This window comes from Hirundo rustica, chromosome 5 (assembly GCF_015227805.2).
Source record: "Hirundo rustica isolate bHirRus1 chromosome 5, bHirRus1.pri.v3, whole genome shotgun sequence".
NCBI lineage: Eukaryota > Metazoa > Chordata > Aves > Passeriformes > Hirundinidae > Hirundo > Hirundo rustica.
In genome coordinates, this window is record NC_053454.1 from 65,276,164 (window position 1) to 65,296,246 (window position 20,083).

Here is a 20,083-nt window from a genome sequence, read left to right on the forward strand (position 1 = left end):
TGTAGGATTTACAGAAACTTTCATTTTCTTTGAGCATTATCCATCCTCTTAGCTGAAACAATAGGCCTAGAGACATCATACAAGTTGTAGGGCAAATCACTAGTAACTGTATTTCTCAGCTCCTTGCCTTGCATGAAATTTTATTTGGCGTTAAAAGAGTTGAGTTACAAAAGGTGACCTCATCTCAAACCTGTTGAAATTACTGAAATAAGTTCTCTGCTTCCCTGAACTACAAATAATTGGCAGGTAGTGAAAAGTGTTTACTCTTCAGGGCAGCGTTTCATGTTCTGCCTTATCCTGCACCCCACTGCTCCAGCTCCTGCTGCTTCCTGCAGCCACAAAGCAGAGCCGTGAGGGGCTACCCTGACTCTCCACACCCAGCCATGTAAACGTGCTTTGTTCAGAACTGGAAAGAGAGGCTGTGCAAGTCTTAACCAAAAAGGTACGAAACTGCTTTGTCGAACAAAAGGGGTTCTTTTTCCTTAATTGATGTTCCCAATTCAAAGATTTGAGCAACTGCCCTGCTGCCTTTTTCTCCAAAATATGTACATACACACATACCTCGCTTTGTCCTGCATGACTGCTTTCAGATTTTAATGATGATTTTTCCCAATTCTTCAACCAGCAGATTGGGAACCTGCAAATCCACTTCTGGTACCACTGGAGGTTACAGAGTTCTGATATTTGTATCAATGGGACATGGGTCATGCCATCACATAATCTTTGCAACAACAAATTAATCTCTGCTCTAAATTTTGAGAACCTCTAGTGTGCTGTAAAAAATAAAAACCAAAACCCAAACAAACAAAAAACAAAACCATCTATTAGTAGCCTGTACATAATAATAATAAATTACAAGGCACTGTTCTGCTCCTTTGACAATTATTTCTTAAACTGATGCATTTACAAATATAAAGCAGGGTTTGCAAAAGCCCCTAATCTTCTAGTAAATAATTGATTATATTGAAACAATGCATTTCTCGTTATTCTTAACTGGGGAAAAAAAAAAAAAGCCTTCTACTAATGAAGTGGCTAGAAATATTTTACTTCTGTTATCTAGAAATCCAGTGGAAAAAACCTGCAGCTAGAACAGAGATCAAATCTTGGGTAATTCTTCTTTGGCTTCAGAAGGATTGTATATTCTTCGGTCACAAACTGACAGGCTGATAAACACAGAAAATAGTGAAATGTGCGTTGTACCAGACTGCACTCTTGTCAAAGCCACTCATTGCTTCCTGCCACCATATGCTAATTTGTTTATTGCCTACCTGATTTATCGGCATGACACTTCCTTCTCATTCAAAAGTGACAGTGGATTTTCGGCAGACTGAGAAATCCTATTAGTCAGTGAGTAACCTTTCCTGTTACAGAAAGCACCTGTACTTGCACTCCGTTTCCCTTCAAACAGCATGCAAAGAGATCCACGTCTGGCAGCTATGAAAAAAAACAATGTGCCTTCACAGTTTTGCCTAAGTTTTCACAACTGATCAAGAAGTTTGTAGAAACTGTGAACAGCAGACATTTGGAACACTGAGAAAGCACATACTTACTGTATAATCCTAAGACAGAAATTTTAAAACTCAAATTTTTCCCTTCCATATCTCTACTCATACTGTCTAGTTCAGGCAAAAGAGATGGCAAAACTAGCAAAGAATCCACTTCCTCCTCCTCTTTCATTCCCTTGACATGTCAAAATACTTGTGAAAGGACAATTTAGATCCATGTTACCAACTTTTAAACAGCCACTGCAGCTAATGATTAGTAAACCTTCCTGGCCTTGGATCCTTCGGTAGACACACTGGAGATGAACTCCCCTCTAAGCCAATCAATACCACAGCTTTTAGGATGATTCTTTAAAGCAATGGAACAGCTTACAAGCGTCATTAGGTAATTTTAGATTAAGTCGGAAATAGACGGGTTCTTAAAATTGTCAAAGCAGCCTCTGAAACGTAAATTAGATAAAGCACTTGCTGTTGTTGAGAATATATGTTTGGAGAGAGCACTGAGGCTAAAACTCCAGCTTTAGATTTACATGCTTTTATACACTTAGCCAAACTGTAAATTATCTTGGAGAAGGGAACACTTGACACTAATTGGACTAGAATCTTACATGGTATCTAAGGTTACAGCTCAAAGTTGGTCTTACCAGTGTATACTTAATTTTGGCTGTTGTCTCATCTTCATGCATACTTTATTTTCCATCACTTGTGGAGACAGGCAGCTTCCACAAAACAATATTTATGAGAAGAAGCACCAATTGCTAACACAGAGTAGTACAGAGTTGCACAATATGTTGGAGTGGCTGAACAGAAAATAAATTTTGTTAACTTAGCACATTGATTTAACTCCAAATGTTTTGTTTCCCATTGTGTGGCTGTGCTGGCTGCTAATCTTTATTCTTGTGAGGCCTGGTGTCTCTGCACTTCTAGATTTAGGGATCCCCACTGAGCTTTATTACCCAGCCCCTTCTGTCAGTGATATTAATGCACAATGTGTGCATGGTGGGGTGGAGGACACAAACCTTGCAGCCCCATAGAACTTGCTGGTCATACTTGATACAGCAATTAAATTTTAAAGAATTGCATGCAGGAACTGGTCTTTGTTTAAGCTTGGGAAGCCCAACCTCACCAGGCTGCAGGTACTTCAACAAATCCCCGTGGCACCCTGCCACTGTGACACCTGTGAAGAATTAACACAGAGACTAACTTGATGTCTTAGAGAAAAAGCAGCCACCCAGCCCAGTGCAGGCTCTTACCCAAACCAAGACTTTGTTGCTCAGGCTGTTCTGACAGGGTTTGATTTAAAGCTTCTTTCCCAGATTGTTCAGCTGGCATAGACATTGGTTCATTGAGCAAGAGCCTTTTAAAATCACCATGAGGAATTGTTCCTTTCCCTCAAAAGAAGCACATTTCTCATAGTTCCTGGTGCGTGTGACACTTACCTCCACTTACATTTACCCCACCTTCTGACAACCTTCCCTTGGGCTCCTTCCTTGGGTTTTCTCCCTGCAGCAGATAAATACTTCCCCTAAAGTCTGTGCTGGACTAGGATTTATTTTTTTAGACACTTTGACTCCTCCTGCCATTTGTCATCCCAACAATGTTTAGTGAACTTGTGGAATCAAAAATAAGCTGCAGCAAGCACAATGCTCAAAGGAAATAATTTAACATATTTGCTTTTTCTATTTTTCTTCCTTTTCTCCCCTATTCCCTTTCCTCATGCAAATGAAGTAAAAAAAGAAAATGGTCAACAGTTCCACAACTTAAAAAAGAAATACACATGTTATATAAAATATTTAACTTGTGAGAGTTTTGGGGTTTTTGTGAGAGTGAGTTTAATTTAAAAAAATTAGCTAGTGATGATGTGCAAGTAGCATTTGATATACATGCCAAAATACTAAGCCATATATTGACTGGGTTTTTAATTTCCTTGCTTGTGCTGAGCAGCAGTTCATCACTCAATTCACTAAATTTTCCCATTTCCATAGACAATTCCAATTGGTATTCCCTTTTATCCACATACACAGAAAACCAGCTATTTTTTGCCACCAGTTATCAACTGCCGCAGTTTGCCTAGATATGAAATTAAATTTCCTCATCTTCTGATTTAATACCAAGTCTAAACCTTGACCCAGTCCCATTTGTTAAGGATAGTCACGAGTCCCACAGCAAGCAGTGTTCTCCCTGGCCAGCCACAAATCTATTTCTGTTCTCAGAACATGAGGAGACAACAGCAACAGCGCTGTGATGCAAATATCCTCACTCCTTGTAGCCCTCGTGTCATTTTCATTTCTTTCAATGATTTCCAGATGACTTGTACCCAAAAATCAGTTCTAAACCTCCTATAAATCTCATTTGCACTTACAGAGAAAGAGCAACTCTTTTCTTTCATCTGAAATCTTTCAGCTCCAAATATATTAGCAAGTCTCAATACCCTTTGCTTGTTCTGTCACCTTAAGTAACCATTTTTGTAATTTTTAAGACATTGGTTGATGGTCACACAGAGCCTTACCTAATTGTAAAAGGCCAATTACCTGGCACAGCTTTTAGCAGTTAGCATTCTATTTATCTTGCACGGGAATTCATTTTCCATCTAAGAGCAGACACAGCCATCTCCACATTTTCATTCAACAAATAAAATATAACAATAATTTCATTTTCTGCTAGTCCAATTCTCATTTTCCTCCTTTCTACTGATGCTAGTACCAGCTTTGTCACATGCAAAATATGGTGTTAAATGTCTGTACTGCAGTGACCTGGATCTTTTCCTTATTTAAAAAAAAAAAAAAAAGCCACAACCCCAAAGTGATTCAGTTCTAGATGTCAGTTTAAAATTTAGGGAGACTTTGGATCTAAGCCTCCACAGGAACATACAGAATATGGTGTCAGAGGGATTGTTAGAGGGATTGAAAAGGGAAGCTGCACCATTTTGGAAAAAAAACCCACTTATGAGAACTGTTATGAGCATTTTAAATTTAAGTTACCATTGTGATTTGGTGCAGCATGATTATTAAAATACTGAAACATGAAGATTATCATACTGTAATGCTCTCAATAATTTTAAATGTTTCTATTTATAATCATTAATTTCATATTGTCAAGTAGAGATTTAAGCTGTTTTCACCTACAATGACTCTGTGACAGAACTTTAGTCACTCATTTTCACATATCAAATACACCTCAGGGAAGGTTCTTTTCTAAAGAATATAATGCTGCAGTTCTGTATGTCAGGTGTTCAGTGATATAAATGACCCTACATTATTTCTGAAAGACAAATCCCTGTTAAAAATATACTTTAAAGGTGAAATGAGCTCATTAAACTTCTGTAAGCAAGATACCAGAATCCTACCTTCCAGTCAAGTGAAAACATTGATTCGCCAATAATCCTTTGAAAACTCACCAAAAGAGCTTGAGATCTACAGCAGAGTTCAGGACAGTTCACTGCTGGCAACTTCATGGCAATGATCCATATTTTGCTTTAGGATGGTGGATTTCATGCTTTATAGCTGCTGCATCTCCAAGAACGGCTTTTGCTTTCTGAAAGATACTGGTAAGTAGTTAATTATGTTCTGACATTTTAACATCTCAAAAGGCTTTATACTTTATACTTATATAAGTATAAAGTATATATACTTTATACTTATACTCCATACTCTGGAGCAAAGCAATTTTCTGACTGAGTCCCTTTTTACCCTTGTGTTACATAAATACTTAAAAATCCAAACTCCTGTTGGACCAAATGCCAGGTAAACAGAAGAAGCCATAATCACTTCCATGGAATGATTTTTTCTATGTTAGATTAGTATTTGAAACCCTTTAAAAATCCTTTTACAAGTTACAGTGGCTTTATAAAGGAAAATTAACCAAATTCAAGAGAGTGTTGCTGAAAAATTACTTGGGGAAAAAGTTGATGAATAGAATAAGAAACCTTGGAAATACAGACTGAAACAGAAATAACTAGGGGAAATCAACATAAAAGTATTAGCAAATTCGGTAGTATTGTTTGACCTCATAATTCCCTTCCACAAAAAAGTTTTCAGAGTAAAGAGAGAGAAATGAAGGTGACCCACAGGGAGATAAAATATTTCTTATCCTTTTTGATGAAATCAGAATTAGACTCTCAGACTTGTTTTCATGTAAGAGCCTTCCTACTGTGATCAATCTGCACTTTCTCCAAGAAGGTAATTAAAACAATCCCACTTGTACAAAAGATTTTCAAAAACCATCTCATGGCTTAGCAAGTACTAGTCCCAGTGAAAGGTACCACCACTTAGGAAACTCTGAGGAAATGGCTACTCCTACCCCTCTTGATCTGGGAGCTCGGTGCTTTGCCATGATTTGAGCAGTAGCTGAATTTCTCCCTCTAGACTCCAGAGGATTTTATTACATCCAAGAACGTTCTATCCCCCGCATGCTTGGTCCGATTGGCAGCATTTTCCTAATTAAATGATAATCACAGTATTTCAGAAAGGATTAAAATAAAATCAGTTCATGAAATACCCTGTGTACCACTCTGCTTCAAACAATCCATATGGTATTCAATGATGAATGCCAGGCCCAGCAATGTGGGGCTCATGTGAGTGCTAATGAGGCTCTTTGGCTGCAAGTTGGCTGTCATTTAAGCATTCTTTAATACTGTTGTGGCTGGTGACCTTGCTATAATGCTATTGCACCGTGGTTTAGTTAGATGTGAATAATTTCATATAACTCTTATTATTCTAAATTAGATCAGCTTGCTCTGAATAAACAATTCCTTTCTTTCAATTAGAATATAGATCATTCTTCCTTTCTAATGTTTTGCATAATGTCAGCTAGACAGGGTGGTTTCATGTGCTACACAGCAAGAGGCTTGTGCTAGCACATTTCTGATGCTCCTATTGCTGCTACCACCTGCTGTCTGTCCCCAAAATAAAATTTAAAGGAGGGGATGTACGTGCAAACACACAGATTTCAAAGTACAGGCAGAGTCCATAATAAATAAATTGTTTTAAGACATTTAAACGGAAAGCATATTAAAAATGCCAGGATCGGCAGCGTACAGAAGCAATTGAACTTGGTTTGGGAGTTGTTTTCCACTTGGCTAAAGATGATGGTGATGACTTCGGGGGCAGGTGGGGTAATTAATTTTCACTTAACACATCTCCATGAATCAAGTGTCACGTAATGCCACCTAAGGGTAACAGCAGGAAGAGGTACATTTTGCCACACAGTCACAGCAGATTAACCAGGTAGTCACTGGGCTGGCAAAAGCACTGGCAAGCAGAAGACTGAGGGGAAAGAACAGGAGTGGGAAGAGAGGGGCTCTCGCTCTCACAGGCGCTGCGGGCGAAACAAGAGTTTATCACGCACCTCAAGCACCACTGCGGCACTGGGTTACACCTTGCTTTTGAGTAACGGGTTAAAAGTGAATCTAGTTACAAAAGAACTAAAAACATTCAAGTATTGAATAAGCAAACGTCATCATCAACCAGAAAAAGACATGCAGGATTTTCACTGTCCATCACAGAATTTCAGTCTAAGGCTGAAACAACAAAAAGCTCTCCTAGGTAGGTGCAGCCACCAGGGACCGGAATTTTGGACAATTTTATGCACCGGGGAAGCTTTTATAGGCACCTCAACTGTCCCTAAGAGAAGACAGGTATTGCACAGGTAGCAACTTCTTCAGAGTATTCCAAGCATAAAAAAAGTCAAGGAAGTAAGAAAAAGCATTAAGGATTAAACGGTGTCAAAAATCCTGAGAATCTTAAATTAACTGAAGTGCAATGGAACAATCTAATCTTTAAACGGTGTCAGTATCAATAAGAATTTTTGGCACAATTTACTTTTCACATTACAGAAATGTATTCAGGCCCACCGTGGTCTTTGTTTTGTACGAACAGTGAGCGGTTTACAAAGTGAACACCGGGAAATAAATCTGAGGAGGTTTCTCCTGAATGCAACAGAGACAAGAAAAATAGAGCCATGAATCACATCTTTGCCATTTGATATTTCATAGCTATGCTATTGTTATATTGTACACCGCTCACCACAAACTTCTAGATAATTTTATATGGAAAAAAGAAGTTTGGAAAATATTCAGCCTATTAAGGAATCAGTGGCAGAGAACTCCACGTTTTTTCAAGGCATGTTTTGACCATGGCTCCACAAATGGTTCCAGGCATTTACTGGGTAAACAAATTATTTAGTAGAAAGAGGCAAAGACATTTAGCAAAAAAAAAAAAAAAAAAAAAAAAAAAAAAAAAAAAAAAAAAATCAATCAATCCAGTAAATCAGAAAGTCTTATGCCAGCATACAAGTTAGAGGTTTCCCAAATCCTCAAAAGTTAAACCACTGGTGTATTAAGAACCTCATCCATGTTTCCCTAGAAGTGCAAGGAGTTTTCCAAAACAGCTGATTTGTTTGGACAAATAAGCCTTGGATAAGCTTTTGTGTTTGAAGGGGGCCACAGGCATCAGGGCCACAGATGAGCTAAGTGCATAACTCCTCTTCAGTAAATTCCTAGAAAAGTTTTCCTAAGCTGGGAGCTTTCCCCTTTGGCCCATATCCAGAACAACCCCCCTGCGGCTGCAGTCCCATCAGTGAACAGAGACAAGGTTTTAACAAGGAGCTCTTCCTTAAGTTAGAAAGGACAGAATAATGTCAGTTATCATGAAGTTGATGGCAAGTGCTTGTGATGCCCCTGGAATGCAACCTGGCAGATCCACAGACTCTGTCATCGATCGACATTCAAACGCCTGACAAGGAGAGCAGTAAATGCTGTTAAGGGGAAAGCCGAGGTACAGAGAGAGATGATTTCCTCAAGGTTATTCCATAAACAAAACCAGCCCTGGCACCTGGACATCAGACCCATGCTTTTTCCACCAGACTGCAACTCCCCCAGTCACAAGAAATTCATCGCATAGGTTTGCTCTTCTCTCTGTCAGCTCTTGCCCAAGATAAAGCGTGTGCCACTGGACGGTGTCCGCCTCGGCATGGGGACAGAGGGCTCTCATCTAGAGAGCTCCTCCTCCTTCTCCTAACGCCATGTCCCATATCCCATCCTGGCAAGCTGGAAAGCTCATCTGGGACAGACACGCGTGTGGAATCATCTTAGTTTAAGAATCAGGAAAAGTCAACATTTTTACGAAGCCTTACCAATGCATCGGCCTATGCAATACCAATATGTTGAACGTGAAATGCAGTTCTCATTACTCTCAGTTTAGAGACAATCGAGCCGAGCTGCAACGGGTGCGGAGAAGGATGGTTAACGGGACCAAGTTTGGCCATGTCCAAAACTCTTTGGCTTGGAAATGCACGACTAAAGGCGAGAGAGAATAAGAGTCTAAGAATAACACTGAGCGACAGAAGCTGGTGAAATGAGCATAGCTGTTGCCTAATATAACAAACAAACAAAACCCCCCAAACCAAATTATTTTCCCTGGTTAGGTTTTCTCTTTTCGAGCTGACTACAGCATAAAATACTAAATATCCTCACAATATTCACCGAGAAGCCAAATAGCATTTAGTTTTCCAGGTCATTGTTAAGTCCATTGTGTTGAAATATTAAATGTCACAAAAGAAAAAGAAAAAAAAATTATGTGACCCAGACCAAAAACTAGAGACGGTCATTGATAAACATCGTACCTTGTCATGCCCAGCTCCAGCGAGCTGCCAGATCTCCATGACTCAGGGTTTTGTCCGTTGCTACCTTCAGGTTCTAGGCTTACAACACTCGACAAGCTTTGGAAATTGCCCTTCCTTGACTGCTATCCAGAGAAAAGCAAAAATCATCCCAAACCTACAAGAGTCAGTAAATGTGGAAAAGAAAAACTTTTAAGACACGACTAAGTCCACCTGTGAAGTGTCCCTCCCGTGTCACTGCCCAGCCCAGCCGACATCAGCTGCTGCTACAGTCCCAGCCCCGGCACGAGAAAGGGAGCAAGAGCTGTGCCACGGGTGACAGCGGAGCTGAGGCCATTGCTGCGGAACGGCTTCTGGTCTGCTGGGGGAAAGCACATCAGGAAGACACAGTAACCAGATGGACTGAGCCTCGAGGAAGACCAAGGGAAAAACAGAATGCCTGCAGCAATCTTTTCCCTAGTGCAGGCTCCAGCTGACTTCGTGTCTGCAAACCCAAGTCCTGTGCCCAAGGGCCCGTTTATGAGTGACATTCACAAATGGCAGGAACCTGCTTTGCCTTGTGCTGGTGGGACACAGGATGAAGAAACACGGGATAGAGTAGAGAGGGAGCAGGAAGTGGGTACTGGACATGGAAACAGCATTTTCACTTACCACTGATTTTAAATGACACAGCTGGACTTCACCTGTGTTCAGGAAAAAAGTACTATTTTCTAATTTCTCTGTCTATCACATCCTCAAGCTGATGCCAGTCAAGCTATCTCGGTGCACAAAAGATGTTTTTAAGTTACTTCTTTTGAATAAGAAGCCTGAAGCTTAAGAGAGTTTTGCCTAAATACATCTTCTACCTAAAATAACATTTGAAATAATTACATTTTTAAAACATATGCTAGAATTTTTAGAATTGGTGATTAAGCAACAACATTGTAAAGAATGAAATCCACTGGATGAGGAAAACCACCCACCGAGGAATTGGTAATGGAGTTTTTTGATAGCTGTGCAAGTGAACTGTTATGAATTGGTCCTGTGGACTTGGCTTCCCTGCAAACCAGCTTACCACAGAAGTCACCATTCAGTGCAGCTCAGCTGCTCTTTGCAAACCAATTAACTATGAATGCTAAGGGAAAGGAAATTTGGGTATGAAAACATGATTGCTTCCTGTTGCTTTAACTCACGGTCCTCCTTACTTATTCTTATCTTTTTGCCTTTGCAGAAAAGTATCGTTGAGGTCCTTTTCTTATCATTTCCATGTAAAAACAAAGAGTGTATTTTCCAGAAGAAATTATTCTGGACTCTTTTTTCAAATTCAGAGGCAAAAGAAGTACCGTGGCAATCAGCCACTTGGCATTTAATATTTGATAAAATTAGAGACTTTCAGAAAACCATCTGCCAAGTAGCAAGATTGCATTTCAGAAGGGCATATCCATTTTTTCTTAGCTTTATAGATCTCGGCTAACTCCAGAGATTACCCTGCCTCATCACGTGAAGCTTCTAGAGAAGAGCACTGCAGAAAACTTGTCACACATTTTTCCTGTCCATCTCTCCATCCTAGACCGGAACTCTTTTCCATTTTAATAGGGTTCACTAAAAATATTCTGATCTAGACACAAGCTGAAAGCCTGAAACACCACAGGCAACCAGATACCTAGGAAATGTTTCAGGAGAAAGTGGCCCCCGTCTCACCCGCTCCCTGAGCCACGTTCGTTTTCCCAGCTTCGAGCAGCTGCTCATCCTCTCAAGTGTTCTCAGTGTGCTTGGAAAGTGCTGTCAGCCTCTCCCTCAGACACCGTCTTGTTGGCTGCTTACTGGAAAAAATGACTCTGGGGGGAACCTCCGATGGGTCATTTGTCAGTTCGGGGTTTTTCTTATTTGAAGGCATGACTCACTGAGCTGAGGTACACAGCGTAAATAAACAGCACGTCAGACAGCAAATGCTCGGTTGGCCTGGTATCCCTTCTTGCCCTCTCTTCCTGTCACTTAAATCCCCAAAGTTTTGCTTTCTTCTGATCACAGTGCAGCTCTCAACCCTCTGGGAACGAGAAAGCCCTAACCATTTTCCAGAACCGCAGTCCTTTGGGCATCTGGCACAAATAGCCAGTAGCTATCACTGTTATTCCATTCTCCTCAGACCTCTCACAGGGAGCCCGCAGGCTGAGCCTTCCCTGTCACAGGGGCTGCCCCCAGCGATGGCTGGCACAGTGGCACCACAAGAAAGGACACCTGAAATGTGAATGAGCTCCTAAGGACCACGCTCAGGTAATTGAAACTGTAATATTGTGAGGATAGACAAGGCCAACACCTCCGAACAAAGACTCCTTCATGTCACAGGCTGAGTGTAGTAGTCTCAAAAACCTGCTCTAGTCAGCTGGCACATGGGAATTACTTTATACTTTCTTTTTAGGTAGATCCATTCCACACGCGTGCCTTTTCCGAGTGTTGAACTTACTATATCCTTAAAAAAAGGAAAAAGTAATATTTTATGTTAAAATATTTTCAATGAATGCTTCTTTTGGCCGAGCCTGAATTCAAAGCTGCAGTAAGAGCCATTGGGCTCCTCTCTCTGTTGTGAAACAGGGTAATACACCTTTGAAAACAGGCCCATGTTGTATAGCCACATAATTTCCTTTATGTGAGAAGGCTACCCCTTCTCACCTTCCTTCATCTGCTAGCCCTTATTAAACTACTTGGACTGGGACATCGGGACTACGGTAAAGATCTTTAAATTTTGAGATCTATCTGTGCTAAACACAAATGCCACCATTTACTAATGAAACCCAGTTCTGGGGCAATGAAACTTTCATTATACCAAACAAATGCAAATTTATTAATTTTGACTCCAAGTTATGCATCACTCTGATTAGAAAAAAAAAAAAAAAAAAGAAATTCGGTAGGAGGACCAAATCAGCTTCTCTTTGTGTGTGTGTTAACCTCATACACAATGCTTGCCCTTGGAAAATAATTCTCCGGTTTCCTTTTAGCAAACCCATGTGACTGTGTGCCAAAATGGGATTTCATTTGGTCAACCCAGATTATATAACTAGGATTACATCCACTGATTTCTATGTGCCAAAAATTGCAGGGGAAAAAAAAAAAAAAAAAGAATATAGTTTGTTTCAAGGGGCTGTGGCAGCAGCTTTTCCCTAAATTAGCAAAGTTTTTTCAGTCATCATGTTTGTTATCCCAGAATAATGATTAGGACCTGGTACCATTTCCTACGGTACACAATCTCTACTTATGCCTGGTATATTTTCGGTAAATAGTTTGACAGCTGCAGCTAACAAAAAATATTCTTCCCAAGACTGAAAAATTCAGTACGTGTTCTCTTTCTCTAACAGTTCACGACTAATTTCTAATATAAGACTGACTGCGTTCCCTCTTCAGGTTTTTACATACAGCTCTTGGTAACACATAGGGATAGCACTAATTAATTTTACCGGTATTCTCCACCCAGAGCTGGAAATGTCATCCGATTTTTTTTAATAGGTTTATGGTGAATTTTTAAAATGAAGGGGGAAAAAAAAAACTAAAACAACAACCCAGCACGTGGAATCCACCTTTGAGTGGAATTCACAGTGAAACTGTAAGATATAACTCAAGTGGGCGTGCTCCAGGCACCCTACTTTCAAGCACCATGGAACTAGTGGGTCACCTTTCAAGACCTTTTCCAGTAAAAAACACCAGGAACAAACGTATACACAAGTTTCCAATGCTTCTCAAAATTCTAAGTTACCATCCTTTCACTGGGGGATTTGGAGACATGAGGAGGCTAGACAGGCACTCACGTTTAAAAACAACCCACAGCATTTTCGTTTCACGTCTCAGAAAGTTTTGACAATAATTGCTGACGTACAATACAAAGCAACTTCGTTTTCAAATTTCAGATGCAATTCAGAAAGCAATTGCTTTGGTGGCAAACCTGGCCTAACAAGCTCTTGGCTTTGCCTCCCGTGCCCAGCTGCACCGTTGCCTTGCGGATTCATGGATTTCAACCCTACCACTGAGACAGCCAGCCAAAGCACAGAGACTTAAATTAGGATTGAAATTATTACAGGGAACATACCTTCGTGGCTGATGCCATTACCTTGTGAAATTCTGAACTAAGTTTTTTAAAGGTTAGGAGCAACATCTTAAACTAACTTTGGAAGTTGGCCAGGACATCCTAGAGGACTGTGAACACAGCAGCAGCGCCTTCTGGGAAAACGAGTTTTGAAAGAGTCAGGCCATTTTGTTTGGCTCCTGCGGACAACAAGTACCACTGTCCTAAAGACACCCGAGAAAACAACTGGAGGTGACCAGGATAGGGATGCCCACTGCTAGGTCCAAACAGGGAGGACTCTGACAAAGCAGAAGGATCAGGGCTCTTTGATCCCCGAGGCTGGCAATAAATTCAACAGGAATTCCAGGGGTCTTCCAACTACCATCAGCAATGCTTGTGTCATGCTGGATAATGAAAAAAAAAAGGCCCAGAATTTCAATCTGCCAGCTGCTTCTAACCTCGGTATTTGTATGCATGCAGATGCCATTTCTGCCAGGAAATCGGGAAAACTTGGTTTTGGTCATGAAAGCTTTTTTATTCCTATGACAGCTTTCCTTCCAAACGTCAAATAATTATTATTATTATTACTAAGAAAAGGCAGCTCATAATAAATGATAGAGAAGATATCTACAGAGCATTCATTTCAAGAGGTAATCCCTCTCACTTTGCCAGCAGCAGCTGCTTAATGAAAAGAGCAAGTGTTTGGCAATGCCTTACAGGCTTCACATAGGCCTGGCCCAGGAGATGTCACCAATCCCGAGAGTCACAGTAAGAGTCAAAATCCCTGAGGCAATATTCCTGCCTTCTCTAACTTTTCAAACTTTTGAAAGCAGCTAACAACAACACCACATCCATAGGAGTAATTTCTGCAGGCATTGCTAGGTGCGTTTTCAGCTGAAATGATTTCCCCAGAAACAGCACTTACCTGTATGATTTCAAGGGCAACTGGCTCCTGCAACCACATCTAATCACTCTCCTGTTCTTCACTGGCAGATTTCTTTTCCACAGTGCCCTCGTGTTTCCCCAGGCGCACCTTATCCAAACTTGTTCCCCTTAAACCTGGATATATTTGGAAAGAGAAAAGATACAAGAGGAAGTAACTGAGCGCATTGAAATCTTTAATCTCTCAGCCCAGTGAAGGGCAGGTTTTGGGCTGCTTAAATAACTCTGCCTCATTCCCTCTGAGAGCAGTGTCTTCCCACGCTGGTAGCCCAGTGGCACCTGAAAAGTCTGCATATAAAAACTAATAGAAACACACACTGTCAGGCGGACAGAAAAGGACATGGGAAATAAGGTAGCCTCAGTGCTTTGGAGACAGTGAGAGGAATTCGCAGCACCGAGAGAGACCAAGTCGGAGAACAGAGCAGGGAAAGAGAACGGTTCCACGCTTACCATTACCATCCCTTTTGAAAGCGTTAACTCCACACATTTTTCACTTGCCAACACAATCAGTCCTAGAGGAGCAAGAATAACCCTCACGGCATTATGTTTGCATAACTGCCATCAAAGTTTCCACTCTTCTCCGAGTTTAATGAGTAAAACACGTTTTGAACTACTAGGCTGGACTTCAGTAGTTTATCTTTCGTATTTATCCCCCAGAGAAACACCTCTCTTGCAATGCACTAACACTTGCATTGACAACACAGGGCTCTCCTTGCACCCGAAGAGTCACAGGACTTGAGAAAGTCGGGCTCACTTCCCACAAGTGCTTCTCTCGAATGGCTACAAAGTGATTCCCTTTCCTATTCATTGCCTCCTTTTACTCTGCCCCGTGGCAGGTTACAAAGCCCTCCTACAGCTGTTGCTGAGATCACCGTCATCTCGGAGGCTGTGCTGGCAAAGAAAGGTGGCCGAGCTCAGACACCTGCCCTACGGGCACATCAGTGACTGACAACTGTTCCCAGATGGAAATGCGACCCTCTGTACTCCTGACAACATTTATTTCTGAGCCCCTCCATGAAGAGGGCACTGCTCTCATTCTAGTGCTCTGGGTCACCGGCTGAACACGGGGGGAAGGACAGCAGGGTAAATTACTATTTGCTGTCACAGAGCTGTGACAGGCTGGGGAACTGCTGACTCCCGCAGTGATGCTCACTTCCTTCCAGAAGCTCACTGCTGTCAGGAAAGACTCCTTTTCCCTGAAAGAGGCTTTTATTCTAACACCGCCCTCCATTCATTCTGAACTGGGTGCTGCCCTCCCCACTGCTGAGTTGAAGAATCCCTGCTTATTTTTCTGCCTGAGATTTGTAGCTCGCTGACAGCCTCTCCAACAGATACTGCTTGACATTCCAGCCGCAGGAAGGCATAATCATTTCCGGTTTGTTAAAAGCACATATCCCCATGACAACCTAGCATCTCCTTTTCTTAAAAAAACAAACAAACAAACAAACAACCCCAAACAGTAACAAGGGTATCCTGCTTTACATTTATACCCACCTCTGCATATATGAAGTCAATCATAAGTAAAGCATTAGGAAATATGACGTGGTGTCCCTTATGGAGCAGCGCCTCCATCTACCCGAGCTAGCCTGACACCGTGGTCATGCAGGGAACAACTCCTCCACATCCTGGGAACCAGAGGGGCGGCTAAGGGCACTTTCCCCTTGTCATGAGAGAGGACCATGCCGATGGTGGAGGAAGGAGTCTGACTCACATGGAGGACAAAGTCCAAGGTCTTTATTCAATCCCAGATGGGACATCCAAGCCTCAGGGACCCAACCCCAGCAGAGCCGCCGCAGGCACTGAGACCTGGGCTTAAATGCAGGGGAGGGACTAAGGGAGGGGACAAACCATTGTCCAATGAAAGTGTCTTGGTTTGAAAGACAGGTATCTGCTAGGGAGGGGCTGGGCCTCCTCTAGGAGTGGGGAATTCCAATCCCCTCCCTCCACGTTATTATAATTTAGAAGATTGAAGAGGCTTTTCAGTCAGAGCTATGGGGAAAGGAATAACTTTACTAGTAAGTATAACAAGGTGAACAACCAACAACAACTACAGCATTAATAATAAACAGAACCAGGAACCTTGAGGGGCTTTGTTTCACAAAGCCCGGGACAGTCCGATCCCTTGGGATTCTGAGAGCACCAAGCTGGAACAGTGGAAACTCCAGGGCTGATGGCTGGAACAGTGGGGGTGTCCCCAGCCGGCAGGGGGGCGTCCCGGCAAAGTGAGGAGTGCTGAAGAAGCTGCAGCAGCCTGACCATCCTCTCTGATGCCAAGAGCTGGAAGAACCCTCAGCTCCCCCAGCCCTGTCCTCTTCCCTCCCCCAAACTTCGTGTGATCTTCTCCCTCCCAGCCACGCCTTTTGCGTGGGTCAAGCACCATCTAAGCACCAACTCTTTATCTCTTAGCAACTTACAGGAGAAAAATTCTTTAAGGCAAAAAGGAACAAACCTAATCCCCAAGAGAAAGACAAGGTGGGACTGGAAGAGGGTTGGAGGGACATTCAAAGAAACCAGTGAGAATATCAAGGGAGGAACTTCCTCTGCTCCTGCCCTATCACTTGATATCACCCTTACCTGAGCTTTCTAGAAGCTGGGAGGAACAATCAAATGACAGGCAGGATTTGAAGGAAGGGACTGGGAGGAATATGGGAGGATAGACAGAGGGGTAGGGACAAACCTTGGAACATAACATTTCCTCAGGAGAAAAGGGATGTGTGGAACAAACCATTATAGCAAAAATAAATAACATAAAATACAATACGAAAATAAATTACATAGAACACAATGCAACAGAAATACTTTAAATTGCTGGAAATACTTTTTTTTTTTTTTTTTTTTTTTGCAAATTTTCTTGTTACCGAGCTCTTCTACAAAAGTCTGCATCGAAACAACCATCTGGCAGCAACAGCTTTGATGGCAACTTTGTGCTGTCACCCACAACTCAAATCAACCTATGAAAAGGAGTGATCCCTTCCCGACACGCACACCAGGAGATTATCCTGGCATTCAACAGCTTCCTCATCTGCAAGGACAGCTGTTATTTTCTTCCAGGAAGGACTGAGAAAAGCTGAATGGCAATAACCTGTGAAAACATTCGACTCTTTCAGTTCCTAGAAATGCACCAAGGCTTTTGCCGCACCCTGTTCGGTACAACTGAACGCTTCCCTGGCTTCAGGGACTTCACAGCAGCACCAGGGCGCAGACAGGAATGCTGCCTGGGGAGAACACTCCCTTTCCAGCTCAGAGAACCTGCAATACCCACATTTCACCTGCTCTCGGATGCTTTTATTAAGCACCACAAGGGTGTTTCATAGATGTGACTTAGAGCCCGTTTTGTCCCATTAGTAAGGCAGGGGCTCACCAATACTTCTAGTTCCGACTCCCAAGTTTCCAAAAAAGCACAGTAGGACACTGCCTTCACACATGCTGCAGGTCACAAACACGCCCCTGCTTTGTGCCTTGACAGCAGCCATGAAGAAAAATAGTGGCGACAATTTGAGATTGCCAGCTGGTCAGATACTGCTTTGCAATTAGTTTCAAGGTCACGAATGGCATCTTCAATCCCCAGAAAAGAATCTTGAATCGAGCCCAAGCACTAAGCCAGCACTGCCAAGATCAGCAATAAACCATGTCCCTACGTGCCGCATCTACACATCTTTTAAACACCTCCAGGGACGGTGACTCCATCACTTCCCTGGACAGCCTGTGGCAGGGCTCGACAAGCCTTCGCGCGAAGAAGTTTTTTATAATATCCAACCTGAACCTCCCCTGAGGACATTTCCTCTTGTCCTGTGTCACCTGTTACCTGCGAGAAGGGACTGACCTCCACCTGGCTACAAGCTCCTTTCAGGCGGTCGTGGAGAGCGATAAGGTGCCCCCAGGCCTCCTCTTCCCCAGGTTAAACACCCCCGGTTTCCTCAAGTGCTCTTCAGACCCGTCACCACCTCTCAACTGTTGCTTTCCTTTGGATATGGAGAAAAGGACCAGAAGAAAAGGAAATGGGAAAGAAATAGTTACTCTCAGTCATTCATCACTGTCACACAAAAATCAAAATTGTCATTAAATTAAAGGAGGGGAAATAACTTGTTCCTTAAACTGAAAGATTGGTTAAGAATCTAATTTCATTTAGAAGTTTTTCAAGAGGGAATGTTAGCTCTGCTCTTGGAGGTCATTATTCTTACAGCTTAGAATTACATTTTATTGATAGGTGTTCAACATAGCCCACCTACTGCCTTGGTTCTTCTAAAAATTCAACTGCAGCTATTTATTTTACCATAAAGGAGAGGTACAGAATTATCAAGATATACAAAAGAATTACCATCTGCTTAAAATAATTAGATCCAACATCAAATGCAGCTTCAGAAAAACTTACTGATTCTTAATTGCTTTCCTCCCTTAATGGCTGCCTGCATTGTACAGCTCGCACTCATTAACCAGAGGCATTTCTGTCACATCATGGGGTGCCACTGTGTAAGCAGCACAGTGCTGGCTCCAGCTGGGGCGTGGATTGCTCCCTTCACATGGATTATTATCCAAGGCAATTGGCTTTCAGTGCTCAGCCACTACACTAGGGTGGGAACAGCTGCCAGGCAGTTCAGCAGCACCACTCCAGAGACCACAGGGGGTGGTGGAGGCTCCATGGACAGGCTCCAAGCTATGAAAAAGTGTCCATGGAGAAAGATAAGGGCATAAGCTGCCTTTGTCCAGAATAAGGGCATAAGCTCCCTTTGGAAAATGATGGTGTATCAATTTCAATGTATCCTCTCACAAAATCTAAGGGGAGAAAATCACCTCCCCTCTAGTTTCCCTCTGGCTCACCTACACAAAGCCGAGAGAACTTGATCTAAATTGCTGCAGCTATCAGGAGGCTTCTGTTTCCCAGACAGGGATGGGACAATTATTCCTCCAGTAGCAGCAGAGAAGTGATTGAGAGACAATAAGCCCCAACAATTCCATCACCCCAGGCTTCAGAGAAAGGTGGAAATCTGACAAATCCCTATGGGGCAAATTAATTTCCAACTCATCTCGAAGAAGATGCTCAAAGCTAAGTATATACATGGAAGCAAAAATATCAGGGAAAGACCAGAAAAAGAATCCTCTGTGCTACCTCAAAGGTCTGTCCCATTGGAATCTTTTGCCTCATCTCCAGCTAAGTTCAGTCCCAGCATGCCAGAGGAAGGCAGGAAAATGGATTCTGTTCCACTCACAGCTGAGGAATGAAGTGTTCCTGGCCGTGACAGGAGAGCCTCCACAAGAATTTGTTTTAATACAGACCCACAGTGACTAAAGGGAAAGCAGGGAAAGCAACTCCAGTTACCTCGAGTAATTGTGATTTTAAATTGCTGAACATTAGAGCTTGATTCAAATCATGAATTTCAGTTTTAGTTTGCATCTGCATTTTGTAGCAATTTGTTGTTTCCAATTTTCTCAGAAATTGGGATTTGCAAGTAGGACAGGAGCACAGACACTATATTGAAACCAGTGCTACTGTTCTCAAAACAAGAGTGAAGCTTCAAATACGCTTGTTAAAGTAACAGCCATGGAACTCAATACTTATTTACGGCATGATCAGGTGATACTTTGTTTAAAAAGTCTAGTTTACCTGCCAATTCCTACTGAAATCACACTAACATAGCATTTACTATTGATTAATTTAACCAGCACTACTTCATGACTGCTGCAGAGTTCCTCGGGGGTGTCACAAGCTCATACACAAGTCCCTCAAGGTATCATTTTTTATTTTCCTTGTCACACTCAGAACCACTGCCTTTTCCTGGGCTGGCACAGGCGTGCTCTGTACAGGAGGCTGCTTACACAACTTCTTGGCAACCACTTCTTTAAATTTTCATCCTTGTTCTTGCTTCTAAATGAGCACAGTCTTTGTGCATGCTCACTCCCAGCCTTCAGCAGCTCCAAGGTCACCCTGATTATCTCCTTTTCCTTTACTGGGGGCTGAGGTAATTCAATTACCTCAGGTTTGCCTTTAGCC

The 20,083-nt window shown here is 42.2% G+C and overlaps 1 long non-coding RNA gene across 1 annotated transcript; it reads right to left on the minus strand.

Moving 5' to 3' along the window:
- Positions 1–566: 566 nt before the first annotated feature.
- On the minus strand, positions 567–5,932 carry LOC120752575 (uncharacterized). Its single transcript, XR_005700758.2, has 6 exons — positions 5,802–5,932; positions 4,900–5,036; positions 2,942–3,005; positions 2,147–2,302; positions 1,269–1,434; positions 567–1,163 (listed from the first exon to the last, which is right to left on the minus strand). It is a non-coding gene; the product is annotated as an uncharacterized LOC120752575 (long non-coding RNA).
- Positions 5,933–20,083: the final 14,151 nt, after the last annotated feature.